Source organism: Anomalospiza imberbis, chromosome 39, assembly GCF_031753505.1.
Source record: "Anomalospiza imberbis isolate Cuckoo-Finch-1a 21T00152 chromosome 39, ASM3175350v1, whole genome shotgun sequence".
Classification (NCBI taxonomy): domain Eukaryota; kingdom Metazoa; phylum Chordata; class Aves; order Passeriformes; family Viduidae; genus Anomalospiza; species Anomalospiza imberbis.
The window spans coordinates 1,093,048-1,107,759 of NC_089719.1; the positions used below are offsets into that span (position 1 = coordinate 1,093,048).

The 14,712-nt window shown below is 50.7% G+C and overlaps 1 long non-coding RNA gene and 1 pseudogene across 1 annotated transcript; both read left to right on the plus strand.

The window, feature by feature from the left end:
* The window catches only part of LOC137464240 (zinc finger protein ZFP2-like), a 150,560-nt pseudogene that overhangs the window by 129,922 nt on the left and 5,926 nt on the right, over positions 1-14,712 (plus strand).
* On the plus strand, positions 7,555-8,637 carry LOC137464228 (uncharacterized). The gene is made up of 3 exons (XR_010994091.1): positions 7,555-7,725; positions 8,072-8,189; positions 8,567-8,637. It is a non-coding gene; the product is annotated as an uncharacterized lncRNA (long non-coding RNA).

A 14,712-nucleotide genomic window follows, 5' to 3' on the forward strand; every position in this document is an offset into this window, starting at 1 on the left:
CTTGTCTGGCTTCTAAACACAGAAAGGTCAATCCATGTTTCACTAATGAGTGGATACATCTATCACAGCGCTAATGACCATGCATATTTCATTAGTGAGCAGATACAAAGATAACCTTTGGTTGGAAGGTTCATCCAGAGGCCACCTTTGGCTCAGGGCCTCACTCAGGGCTGTTGTCCAGGCCTTGGCACTTCAGGGACGTGGTTTAGTGCTGGGCGCGACACTGCTGGGTGACCGGCTGGACTGGATGAGCTCAGAGGTCTTTTCCAACAGAAAGGATTCTGTGATTCCATGATTCCATCTGCTGCATTCAGCCAGGTCCATGTTAGCAGCATTCATTTGCTCAGAAAGTCTCCTCAGGCCCAGCTCTTGAGGCCTGAGGCTTCAGCTCCTTCAGCTCCTGGTGCTCAGCTGCTCGTGCTGAACCGGATGACTCGGGGAGAAGAACACAGTCCATCCAATTCCTTCTGGGACACGGAGAGGGGAGGCTGTGGAAACAGGAGCAGTGTTTGGGGTGGTCTCCTCTCTGCCCTTCGCGCCTTTCAGCGCTTTGAACCAGCCAAGAGCTTTCTCCAAGAGTGCAATGGAGCAGCGGCTCCTGCTGCCGGGTCTGGCTCTCTCCAGTCTCTGACCTTGCCTGCTTTTGTCCCTCTTGCTGTGCCCTCTGCTCCCCCAGCGCTCGGTGGCTGCTGCCCAGGACTGTGGGACTGGCACGGATCCAGGGGTCGAGACCCTCCTTTCTCTGCCCTTGGAGCTGCCTGGGCACAGCAGCCTTTTCCATCTGGAAGCTCCCCATGGACAGGGAGTCCCCAGCTCCATTCCTTGCACAACCTCCAGGAGCCCAGGGCTGCCATCTCAAGTCCCTGCTGGCCCTGGGGGCTCCCAGGTGGGCACAAGTGGGGCAGCAGAGCCAGCAGGGAGCCTGCGAGTCTCTTCCAGCCCTGTCTGCTCTGAGTTTGGGCCTTGGAGCCTCAGGTGGCCAAAGGCAGCTGCTGCTGGTCCCTCTGTGTGCCCGTGTCCAGCAGTGCTGCTCCATCCGTCTGTGCCCAGCCACGGGGAAAAGCCTCAGCCCTGCAGGGCCAGGAGCTGCCGGGCTCTGCCTGAGCAGCTCAGCCAGAGGGAAGGGAGCTGCTCCCCACGGGAACCAGGAGCCAAGGGCTGGAGCATCTCGTTCTGGGGCAGAGCCCAAATTCTGTGAGGGAGTAACAGAGTTATTCACGTGCACTGGTGTGTCACCTCTGCAGGTGCTGTGCCTGCAAACACATGGCTCGAGATGTGCAAAAGAATTCTGCAACTCTGGGCTGGAGCAGGATGTCAGCAGTGCTGAACTCCAGCTTAGTCCAAAGCAAACACTTTACACCTCTGCTCATATCTGCTAGATTTTTTACCTCAGGGTATCCAGAGAAAAGTAAACAGAGGAGTAAATATTTTCATTGTTTATCAGAAATGTTTCTCATTTTGCTGTACATTTCTTTTTCAGGATGTGTTATCTTCTTAAAAAAAAAAAAGGAAAAGAAAAATGAGAAAAATATGAAAAACAAGAAACAAATGTGTAGTGAAAATATTCTGTAACTTTGGATTAAGAGGTAACTGATCTATTTAAAAGGAGAACTCATTTACTTTGTGCATGTTCTGATGGCCTGGATCCATCTTACGGACTGACCTCAGCATCCTTTTTTTAAAGACTTTGGGTTTTGTTTCGAATATTAGGATTTTTTTTTTAATTGGAGTTGAAGCAATAGGAGGATGAGAGATGGATTGTGCACGACTGTGTCTTGAGTGCAAAAATATTGCAGTTTGAAACTTGGACCTGAAGTATTGAAAATGAAACTTACAAATCCCAGTGCATTGTGTGACAGCAGCTTTTCCTATAGGATGTGCAGCATCACAAAGACTTCATCAGTGGGGTTGGGAGTGCTTGGAGCTTTGTCCTGTGCCACTCTGGGATGTCATGAACCAGGACTTCACCTGCCATCAGCCCAGGTCACCCTCTGCCACCGCAGCTCCTTGGGCCTTGTGTCCCCAAAGCAGACACAAAGTGTTTCTGCTGCTCTCCCTTTGCACAAACCCACAGAGAGCTGGGATTTTTCCAAGGCTCGTGTCTCCATTGGGCCATATTCCCAAAGAACCAGCAGCACATCCTGATGAATACGGCGAGTTACGTGGATGGTTGTTAGCTCCACTTCCTGCCTAGAAATCCTGAAATTGCTTCTAAATGCTGCTCCTTCAGCTCCTGGACACCTTCTCACACAGAGCTGGGGAAAAAAATCCCCTGGCTGCCAGATTACAAGGTGAGTTATGCCAAAGTTAGAGCTCTGGGGGAAATCTCTGTCCATCCCTGACGTTTTAATGTATCTGTACATGGGGGTGTGCATGGATGTGTCTTGTATACAAAGGAAGGAGCGTGCAAGCAACAGGACTGACACTTTCTATGTCCATGTTATTCCATACTGTCAGGGTCCGCAAGTGCACGCAGGGTCCCTGACAGGTTCTTTTTGGAGATCTCAAAGCACAAAAGACACAGCAGGGGACACAACACTTTGCTTAAACAAAAATGCACTTTTATTTAGTGCCAACAACTGCGATAGTGGGAGAGAAATAAAGAGATAGAGTGAAAGATAGAGAAAGAGGGGGAGGGGATTATAGCTACCAGTCTGAAGAGACGAGGCCCTCGGAGCTTGACGAGATGCTCATAGGCTGTCTTCTCCAGGTGGGGTCCGGACAAAGTCCTCAAAACTCCTTGAGTCTTTTATAGGGTTCCTCAAAGCGGGTGGCATCTGGCCAAAGCGGCAGCTCTCCTGGCTACATGGTGGGTGTGGACTCGTTGTTTTGGGAACCAGTTGTAACCGTCGCATCAGTGCAGGACCAAGGGTACAGGACCGAAGGTACAGGACGAACTGATTAGGGCTCAGTCCACCATGACCAGTCCATTGTTCTCACACTGAGTTCCCATGGCATCGCATACCAGTCCTTAAGGCTTGGCAGACTTTCCACCTCAGCCAGGCTACAGCTACTTTCAGGGTCTAGGGTCTCAGTCCTTGGAGACAGTCGTGAGGCAAACATGAGGGATTTTCGGACAGACCCTGACAACTGTCTGCATCTTCAAAAACCTTGGCTAGAGCAGCAGGAGTTCCTTTTACAGCTGTGAACAGCAGCCTGAACTTTGCAGCCCCAGCAGAGCTGCAAAGCCCCTCTGTCCGTCCCCAGTCACTCTTGTATCACCTTTCTACTGAAATGAGCTTTGTGTGAACTCTGCCCAGGTTGGCATCCCTCTGCTCCTGGCAGGAAATGGATACTTCAAACAATCTGTATTAGTTCCACGGAGGAGTTTGGGAAACTCCTGTTCTCCCTTAGCAAGAAAAAAGTCTTGGTTTTGTTTTAAAACAAAAGCTTATTTCAAGCTCATTTTGGAAGTGACTGAGTTTCCCTAGGTGGACATCAGTTTAACACTTAGAAACAATGAAAATGTTGGGTTTGTTCTAAAGTAACAGCCTATTTCAAGCTCATTTCTGAAAGAACTGAGTTTCTCTGTGCTTTTAATTAAACCACCGAGAAACAGAATGTATGGAAGTAATTAACATTTATCAGGACTAGTAAGTATTGGGGTAAAAAGAGTAAAGCGGTGACAGTATTCTTTATGAAAACATTCTCTAAATTCAGTGTTTTAGACAAGAAAGAAAAAACCTCTTCTCCAGTCTCCCGTTCACCTGCTGTCACAGCAGATCCTCCCCTCTGCCACAGTCTGCAGGCACTGATGTGCCTGTGCCACTCCCCTTCCCACAGAAACCCACAGCAATCTCTTGTCCCCAGGGGATCAGGCTGGAGCAGTGGCTGAAGATGTCTTTGTTGGGCAGCAGTAAGTTGAGTCTTTTGGGAAAAGGCACAGTTGGTGATGCACTAATTCAGAGCAATCCGTATTTTGCATTTGACATGGGAGAAACTCCTCAGACAGCCACCAGAAATAATACTTGCTTAATAGTAGTTATTAGGTGGTTGACAGTTTTTCATTTATATTTTTGCTTTTAGATGAAGTCTGATTTGTTGAAAGATTTGGTGTTTGGCGCTTTGAAGCAAAACATTTTTGTTTAAGATATGATTGACATTTTAATTTTTTTTTATAATATGTTTCTGGGCTCGTGTGTAGAGATAAGGACATAAAAGCCTTGACAAAAATACTTACAAAATTGGCCTGAAATACTTCTTTCCTAGTGTTTTGATGATAGGAGCAATATTCACGTATTCTAAACAAGTCATGTTGGAGGTTGTGAGGCACCAGATGCTACACAAAGAAAAAGCTCTTTCTAGAAAACTGATTATCTGAAGGGGGGAGGCAGGGGAAGGGAAGGCAACAAAAGTGACCTCAGTGCCTTGCCCATCAAGTTTGTCAGGAATGTGGGGCCATCCCAGATCTATTATACCTACCAAGGTGCAGGCCTGTGGATCCCACTTCTTTGTTTTACATCCTAATTTCTCTTCCCCGTGTTCCTGCACTGGAAGGAGCAGACACACAAAATCAGAGAACAAGCCCTGAGCAGGGAACAAAGAGCAGCTCTTGAGGCTAATTCGTCTGGGTCTCACTGTGACCAGCTTTTGGTGCTGATGCAGAGCTTTTCATACACAAGGGCTTTTCAAAGGTTGGAGATGCAAATAGGTAGAATGTCTTCCTCAATGCGCCTGCAGCCTTTGAACTGCCCCTGACAAGAACAGCCCAGGAACGGCCCCGCCCAGTGCGGCTGGGCGCGCGCGGGCCCGAGCGCAGCGCCCCCCTCAGGCCGCGCGCCGCCGGCGCAGCCGCGGCCGTTGCGCCGGGGCCGTTGTGGCGACAGCCGGCGAGCGGCGCCATGGCGGAGCTGCCGCTGCCCGCCGGGCTCAGAGCCAGCGCCTTCCCCGCCAAGCTGTGGCGCCTGGCGAACAGCCCCCGCGTCCGCTCCGTGCGCTGGGACAGCCGGGCCCGGGGGCTGCTCATCCACCGCTCCCTCTTCGAGCGGGAGCTGCTCAGCCCGGGCGACGCCCGGGGCCCGGCCCCGCACACCTTCAGGGCCACGCAGTTCCGCAGCTTCGTGCGCCAGCTCTACCGCTACGGCTTCCGCAGGGTGCCGGGCCGGGTTGGCTCAGCTGTGCCGGGCGATGCCGGGGCTTGGCTCCACTACGGCAACCCCTGCTTTCGCCGCGACCGCCCAGACCTCCTGCTCCGCATCAGGCGCCGGAGCGCGGCCAACAGGCAGCGGCCGGCGGCGGGGCGGGAGGGCCGCAGGCGCCCGCCCCGCGGCTCCCAGCAGCTCCCCGGGGCGCGGCCGCTGCCGCACGGGCGGGACGGGCGCAGTCGCTTCCAGCCGCTCTCCAGGGAGCGGCCGCCGCTGCCGCCCGGGCGCCCGCCCAGCGGCTTCCTGCTGCTGCACAGGGAGCGGACGCTGCCGGACGGGCGGGAGCTGCGCAGCCCCCGGCCTGGCCGCTTCCAGCCGCCCCCCGGGCAGCGGCCGCTGCTCGCCCGGCGCCCGCCCTGCGGCTTCCACCTGCTGCACAGGGACCGGCCGGTGCCGGCCCGGCGGGAGGGGCCGAGCCGCTTCCAGGAGCTCTATGGGGAGCGGCCGCCGCCCGCCGAGCGGGAGCTGCTACGGATCCCGCCCTGCGGCTTCTTCGGTTTCTACGGGGAGCCGCTGCTGCCGCTCGGGCGGGAGGAGCCTCGCAGCTGCTTCCAGCAGCTCTACGGGGGACAGCTGCCTCCGATCGACCGGGAGGTGCTCAGGATCCAGCCCTGCAGCTTCCAGCAGCTCCACAGGGAGCAGCAGCCCCCAGCCTACGACCCGCGAGGTAGGAAAAGAGTTGTAGCCTTGCTTTTCCCCAAAAGGTCATGAAAAGTAACTGTTTGAAGTATTTTTCCACAAGGCTCTGTCCTTCTCGGCCCAAAATTCTCAAGCTTATTTAGAAGGGGCACCTAGAAAGGCAAAAGATTCTCTGCCTGGTTTTCCTGCCTGCTTCCTGTGATGGTTGATCCAAGGCAGCAACAGAGATCTGTGTCCCAGAGCCACATTGTGGAGTGTGACCAATGTCTTTGGATTCTTGCAGCCACCTCGGGCACTTCAGCCCCCAGCGCTCCACCTGGCAGTGCAGGTTGTGCAGCATCGATGGCCTCCGGCTCAGCCTGGAATGCACCTGGTGAAGAGCAATTGCCACCAGTGGATCTTGGCTTTGCCGTCGAGCAAATGATCCGGGAGATCAGGAGATCCCTGCCTGAAAGGTCTCCCTCTGCTCAGGTAACCCATTGGAGGGGAATGGAAGAGGCTGGGCTGAGAGCTTTTGAACGCTGTTACATGGAGAGGGAGAGTAACCGTATCCTTGATGCGATTCCAGCAAAATACTGAATGATCTTTAGTTTTCTTTTTTTTTCTATTATTCTTTCAAGGGCAATATGAATGTTGCCCCTGAGTCTTCAGGAGGGGAGCCTGTGAACGGGGCTGCAGCAGAGGAAACTTCATCTGGCACCGAGAGCTGCGAGAACAGTTCCCCAGAGCCCGAGGAGCCTGGTAAGGACAGAGCCCCCGTTGGTTTAGAGAGGTGTGAGACGGCTGCTCTGAGCCTGCCTCTGGCAGGAAGGGAGACAAGAAGAGTTGAGTTCTTGTCTGCAGGGTTGGTGCTTCCTGGTGCCTTTAGTTCAAAGGCACATGCACAACCTGCCCGAGCCCTGCCCTCCACGCTTCGCCAGAGGCTTGGGCACTGAGTCCTCTGCTGTGGCAAGAGAGCAGGGAATAAACCTGACCTTGTGGGAGTTGTGCCACCAAGCTGGGTGTCCCAGTCTGGTTCATACCTCAGCCCCCAGCAGCCTTCAGCCATTTCAGTGAGGACTGTGGTCTCTCTGTCACTGGGACTGTCTGTGTTTCAAGCTCTCGTGGGTGCCATTTGCACTGTGGGTGCTGAGACTTTATTAGAATACTTAAATACTTTACACACTTCCGTTTTGAAAACTTGGAAGGATCCCTGTTCTTTATAGAGCAGGCTTCAAATTGCCAAGTGAGAGTCTGCCTTTCAGGCCATCTTTTAATGTCCCTGATAGAAGGACAATTGGTGCTCAAGGGGCGCTTGAACAAGGGCCAGAATTGTCTCAGTGTTCCCTTGGCTTCCCAGATCCCATGTGATCAACGTGTCCAGGAGGGCTGCCCTGTGTGCCAGGAAGAGACAGAGAGCCTGTGACCATTGGGCAGGTAGAATTCCTCTGTCTCTAGTTATATTTATAGATGTGTATAGTTATATTTATTGATATATGTAGTTGTATTTGTAGGTTTATGTAGTTATATTTATCTATCTACATAGACAGAGATTTGTCTAGTTAATTTATTTTTAGTTTTAGGTGTATATATTTATATTTATATTTTTCGATGTGCAGTTATAGTTGTAGATGTCCATAGTTGCCTTTATACATGCGTATATTTACATTTACATATATATAGTTTTATTTGTAGATAGGCCTATTTATATTGATATATGGGGGTTTAGTTACCTAGATTGATATCTGTATAGGTGTAGGCCTCTTTTTAACCTCTTCCCCTGCTCTGCTTCCTCCCTCACCTCTTGCTTTTCCCCCGTGCCCCCTGTGTCCCCTCTCCCTGTGCTGGGTCCGAGCTGGCGGCCGGGCCGGGCGGAGCAGCAGTTCCAGCCCCGGGTGTCCCTGGAGCGGTGGGAGCTGCCGGTGGCCCCAGGCACTGTCCCCTGAGGAGCTGCTGAAGGACGGTGAGACTGAGGGGGCTGAGGGGGCGGTGACGCTGAAGGGACGGTGACCCTGAGGTGCTGCTGGGGCTGAGGGCTGTGGGGCAGCCGAGGGCGATGGTGGCACTGAGGTGACAGGGAAGTGGCACAGGCCGAGGGGTGGCGGGTCTAGGGGGACGGGATGGGTCAGAAGGGACTGAGGGGCTGAGAGGACTGTGAGGGGCTGAAGAAACTGAAGGGGGCTGGGGGTTTGCCGAGAGCATGGCGGGGCTGAGGGGATGGAGGGGGCCGGCAGGGAGCACAGAGGGCTCCGGGACTGCAGCTCTGCCAGGCCTTGGAACCAGTTGCAGAGCCTCCGCTTTTGCCACAGCTGCAGTGGAGACCTTGAGGACAGCCGGAGACTGACGGGAGCCAGCAGGGAGAAGCTGAAGGCCAGCAGCAAGAGCAGGGAACGGGGACCTGCTGCTGCCACGCTGGAGAGAGCCCGGGTGAGGCCACAGGGCCGGGGAGGCAGGGTGGAGCTGAGGGTGGCGTGGGCTGTGGCCGTGGGCACTGCCTGGCGGGGCAGCAGCGGGCCCTGCCCGTGCTGGGGCTGCTCAGCGCAGCTGCCCCGGCCGGCACAGGGGCTGTCCTTGGGCAAGGCAGCTGTGCCAGCAGGGCCCGGGAGCTGTGCCGGCTGTGCTGGGCTGCCGGGGCTGCGGGACAGTCCCGCCGCGGCTGCGCTCACCACAGCCTGGCCCGCTCGGCTGCTTTTTCTTTCTAACCCTCCTGGGGAGGCTCTGAGATCTTCCCTTCCCTGATGGAAGTGCAGCTGCTGCCAAGGAAAACGTCCGCATACTGACTCAGTGCTCCCTTTGCTTCCCAGCTGTGCCATCTGCCGTCCCTGTCCAGGAGAGCTGCTCTGCACGGGAGGAAGAGCCCGAGGGAGAGGCTTTGAAGATGGGGCAGCAGCAAGAGCAGGGAACGGGTGTTATAAGTTAAAGTAAATAATTTGTCTGATCCTTTAGGGATTGATATAAAGAATTTTATTGATTACAGCAAGCAATGACAAGCAAACAGCGCTGGGTGCAGCCGGGGAGTCAGTGCTCCGCCAAGGCTCACACCGCTTCCCTTTTCCCACGGTCCTTTATTCTCCCCCTTCTTCCGCGTTTGTGGCTTTTCCGGGAGTACTCTGCGCGTGTGCCTCCAGTTGCTAGGGGGTCGCCGTCTGCTCTCTGGTGGTCGTCTGGATGAAGGCTCTCCTCCTCTTCCTCGCTGGGGGTTTATGACCCTGTAACAATCTTTCCATAGATGGTTACACACCTCCCGACCCTAGTTGTACCGTCAACTTAAGGAGTCAGCATATCCTCGGGTTTCCTGTTATTCACAAAAAACCTCTTCCTTTGCTTGAGTTCCTGTTTAATGATGGACAAAGAGAATTCTCTTATCTGTTACAAGGGGTCTGGAACACAAGTCCTGTGAGGAATGACTGAGGGAGCTGGAGTTGTTTATCCTGGAGAAGACTCAGAGGTGACCTTATCACTCTCCACACTTCCTGAAAGGCGGTTGCAGTCAGGTGGGGGTCGGTCTCTCTCCTCACAGCAACTGACGGGACCAGAGGACACAGTCTTAAGCTGCACCAAGGGAAATTTAGGTTTTATATTAGGAAAAAAGTTTTTTATGGAAAGGGTGATAAAGTACTGGAATTGTCTGTCCAGGGAGGTGGTGGAGTCACCACCATGGGATGTGTTTAAAAAAAGACTGGATGTGGCACTCAGTGCCATGGTTGAGCTGAGGTGGTGTTAGGGCATGGGTTGGACTTGATGACCTAAAAGGTCTCTTCCAACCCAGCAATTCTGTGATTCTGTGACATCACAGACCAGGTTGTGACATGATATAGTAGGCTGTGACATCCCAGGTTTATTATGTGACATCCCAGAGCAGGCTGTGACATCACAGGATGCCTGTATGACATCACAGAGCAGAGCAAGCTGTGAGGACAAAGAGTGTGCTGTGACATTATAGGGTGGCTGTGTTCCATCACTGAAGGTGTTGTGACATCACAGGGTGGGTCTGTGAGCCCACAGAGGTGCTGTGTGACATGCTAAGTGAGTTCTGCCATCACAGAGCAGGCTGTGACATCACAGAGGAGGTTGTGATGTCCCAAAGTCGGCTGTGACATTACAGGCTGGCAGTGTGACATCACAGAATGGGCTGTGAGGCCGCAGAGAAGACTCTGCCATCATAGAAAAGGGCTCTGTGACATCACAGAGCAGCTGTGTGATGTCACAGATAAGGCTGAGACAATACAGAGTGGGTTGTGAAATCACAGAGCTGACTGAGAAATCACAGAGCAGGCTGTGACATCACAGCGAGGCTGCATGACATCACAAAGGTAGAGCTGTGCCATCATAGAGCTGGCTGTGACATCACAGGCTGGGCTGTGACATCTCAGGGCAGATTTTGTGACATCACAGAGCAGACTGGGACCTCAAAGAGCAGGCTGTGACATCACAGTGCAGCTGTGTGACATCACAGGGGTGTGTGACATCACCGGGGCTGTGTGCGGTCACTGGGGAGGTCACTCCACCCCAGCCCCCCCTCACAGTTCCCCCAGAGAAGTCCAACGCTGCTCGTGCACAGAGGGGTCCCCTGTCCCCCCGGGTCTCCCCGCCCCCGGCGCCGCAGCCTCCCCCAGAGGATGTTCCACGAGATCGACCCCAGAGCCTGACACGGGGATGGGGGCTGGGGCTGTGGGGGGTGGGACAGGGGGACAGGGACCCCCCAGCAGCGTCCCCGTGTCCCCCAGGGCCAGAGCCTGGGCCAGGGCTCCTTCACCCTGTTACCAACGAGGGCTTGAGAGCACTGAAAAAATCCCCAGCAAGGGATCAGCAAAAACCAGATTTAATATTAAGCAACAGCACCACAAAGTTCCTTGGCAAGAGTCACTCTGCTCCTGACTGGACACTGCAGGCAGACCAAGGAAACAAAGCAACAACAAAACCAAACAAAATCCAGGCAATCAAATCAGAAATTAACCGAGAACTGTCTGTGTGTGTGTGTGTGTGAAAAAAGGGCAGTGAGGGCAAGGTGTGAAAAATGCATATTTTATGATTGGCTTTTGTCACAAATATTAAAACAAATATTATATGTGCAGTGATAGAAAGTTATGCTGTATTAATTCTCTTAAGTAGTGTGTTAAATGTAGTTCTAGGTTATAACACAATGTTAAAATAGAAACTCTGCAATGTCAGATATTTTTACTAGCTCAAGAAAAAGGATAAGATAATCAAGAAACTTCGCACAGAAATAAGAGCGACAAGACACATAAAGAGTTACTGCCTCCTTATCAGAAAAGACAAACATTCTTCCACCTTCTCTTCATCTTTATGGAACCACTAGGATTAAGGGGAAGAAGTTGACAACAACCAGAAAAATTCTTAATTTGCAAGGAATTTATGCATCATGTATGAGATATATGAATATGCAACAGGCTGTTGCTGTTAAGGGTAATTCCTTTGTTCACAAGGCATGTTTTTGGCAGCTTAGTGCCCAAAAACATCCGGACATCCATAATTCTTTACTTTTTATTGTCTTGTAATTGTCCTAATCCTCATTGTCCAAATTTTTATTACTCTAATTTTATTGCTATTTTTATAACAATTTTATTACTAATAAACTTTTAAAACTAAAAAAAACCCCAAGGGATTGGCTTTTTTCACACTATGAAGCCACCCCCCCATTTAACACCCAGCCTCCTGCTTCTCAAAACCTACCTTTACCCCCTCCAATGATCCCTGCCCCTTCTCTATCTCCTCAGGGAATCTCCATGCCATTTTTACCCCCTCCAACAACCCCACTCCCCCATATATATCCACCCCTTGGTGCTTTTTCCCCGTTGCCTCCTACCCCCACTAACATACAACTTGCTTCACTTGTAAGTCAGAATACAACACCTTTCCCTGAGAAAAAACCTCTGGATATATCCTCCAACCTAACAACTGAGCCCTCCCAACGTGATAACAAAGAATTAGTGAGCCAGTCAAATAAGCCTTCAGATGCTGCCCCTTACTGTAATACCAGATCAAAAAGTGGTGTAAGGCCAGAGGTAAATCCTGACAGGCTGCTTCCCCTGAGGGAAGTTCCACTAGGTGTGGGGTAGGAGGAATAGGTGTTATAAATGCACCCCTGACAGCTTCTGAAGCAAGAATATATAAGAAAGAGCTAGTTGGTTTAATAGAAGATCCAACTGGCACCGCACAGCAAACAGATCAGTTCCTGGGTCCCAATACACACACCTGGGAAGAGCTGCATCCTATTAGGAACATCCTCTTCTCCCCAGAGGAGATTCACCATCTAACCCACTGGTTTGAGGCATTCCCCACGAGAAGGGAGACAGCCCAAACTGTGACAAAAGTTCTCTTAGAAGAAATTATTCCGAGATACGGGCTAGTAAATTTTATTGATTCAGACCGTGGCCCCAACTCTACATCCAGTGTTCTGCAACAAGTCCTCGGGGCCCTGGGAATGAAGTGGGAGTTACACACCCCTTGGCACCCTCAGAGTTCTGGGAGGATCGAGAGGGTAAATCAAACCTTAAAGAATATTTTAACAAAATTGGTCTTAGAAACCAAATGGAATTGGGTCAAATGTTTACCACTAGCCCTATGACGAATAAGAACGAGACCCAGAACAGATCTAGGGGTCTCTCCTTGTGAAATGTTGTTTGGGCTGCCTTTCTTGCTTACCCCATACAGTACTGGGGAACATCAAGAGGGGGGGATGACCATGCAAAAATATATAGAAACAGTAACAACAACCCTGGAAGAACTAAAGAAAACGGGTTACCTTCCCCAAACTTCCCCACTGGACTGTAAAATACATGGTACTAACCCAGGAGACTGGGTGTTGATGAAATCATGGAAAAACCCTCCACTAACTGCTTGCTTTGAAGGCCCCTTCCAGGCACTGCTTGCAGCAAACACCACAGTGAGAACAAAGGAGCAGGGCTGGACTCATGCAAGTCGAGTGAAGGGTCCAGTACAACCCCCAGCTGAGGCAAGCGAATGGACTATAGCCAGCAGAGACGATAAAGACTTGAAACTGGTCCTGAGGAAAGCACCAAAAGAAGTGCAACCCTGAACACAACCCCCCCACAGGAAACCTCTACATTATTATCCGTATATCCTTAAAGTTCGCCAATGTTTGTTACAGTTATAGGATAAATTTAAGTTTTGTTTAGCTAAGAATTGACAATCAGAATAACATCTCAGTTTCCAGTACTGCTCCATAGAGCACTCGCCTTGCAACCCTCATTGGGACCAAATTGAGGGAAGGGAGTTGGTGAGATAAGGGTCATGGCAGAATGTCTCCAGAAGGAGGGAAAACCAGAGGTGGGAGGCAAGACTGGATCAGGAACTACCTCTGGGAAAGACTCTCAGGGCACCGAGAAAAGCCCTGTGGATCGAGAGGTGAGGAGGCCAGCCCGTACCCGACTCCCACTGGTAGCAATGCTGCTACTCATCCACTTCGGAGGAAGTGGAGGAAACACTTGTGAGAAGTGTTACTATCCCTTGTGTAGAGGAGATACAGTAAGTGCATTCATCAGAGTGCACACCAACATGAATCCCAAATGTATCGACCACTCCCAGTTAACAACCTGTAAAGAGGATAATGAAATATATTGGTTGGCTAAAACTATTGCAAACCCAAGTCAGAGGATCTCAGGAGAGTGCCCCATGAAAGAAAGATGGGTATGTTTTGAACAAGGAAGTAAAACCAACTTAGAGGATACATTCAAGGAGAAAGAAGTGCAATTGAAAGGACAAAGGGATAGGGAGGGACAAATAAATGGTAAGAATCTTTTTATCGATATGGTGGAAAAGATTACAAAATAATTTAATTTGACTGATTGTTGGGTGTGCAAGGGGACACACTTAAAATTTGTCCATAGGATGGTATCAGTTTGGGTCCCCTAGACATTTTAAAATGGATTACATGAAAAAAAATATGGTAGTACCCAAAAGAAGGGAAGGAGAGTGGAAGCTCAAATCCACAATAATAGGGGAAGAGTGTTTATCAAGAAAAGGGAAAATGTATACTATAGAAGCAGGAGAAACACCATGTGAAAGATATCTAGCAGCAAATGACACACACACACCAGATGGATCCCAGAAACCCCCCATTCATATTGGTCAATAGAAAAAACTGAAAGTAGATGTCTATACAGAGAAAAACTGTTTGAATGCTTAGGAGATTATATTAACCCATTCTGGGCAATAGAAACCCTATCCAAATATTGGAAACATACAACAAATCAAGATTCTAATTTCTGGGATGCACCTAAAAGTTTTTTTTAGGTCTGTGGTAACACGGCATATGTGAAGTTACCGGGAGGGTGGACCGGGAGTTGCACAATTGGAGCAATAAAACCATCCTTTTTGTTACTGCTTAAGGATGTGAAATCAAACTTGGGAGTCCAAGTATATGATGATCTGGCCAGAAAGAAAAGGAGTTTATTTGGCGGAACCCAAAATTGGAACAATGAAATTTGGACCCCACAAAAGATTATCGATACTTATGGGCCGGCTACCTGGGCCCAGGGTGGATCCTGGGGGTACAGAAGCCCAGTATACATGCTCAATCGAATCATCCGTTTACAAGCAGTACTTGAAATAATGTCCAATCAAACAACTCTGACCATTGATCTCTTGAGCCAGCAGCAACCACAAACATGATCAGTAATTTACCAAATTCGATTGGCAGTGGACTACCTCCTCGCAGAGGAAGGAGGGATCTGTGGGAAATTTAACATTTCAAAATGCTGCCTAGAGATCGATGACCACAGTCATGTAATTAAAAACATTACTCAAAATATTAGGAAACTAACCTATGCTGGAACGCAAAAATGGACCCCCTTTTTGGAGACCCCGATTGGCGGGACAACTTGTTCACCTGGAACGGTAAATGGTGGAAGAAATTGGTCTTCTTTGTAGTGCGTGCACTAGTAAGTGTAATATTTCTACCATGTGC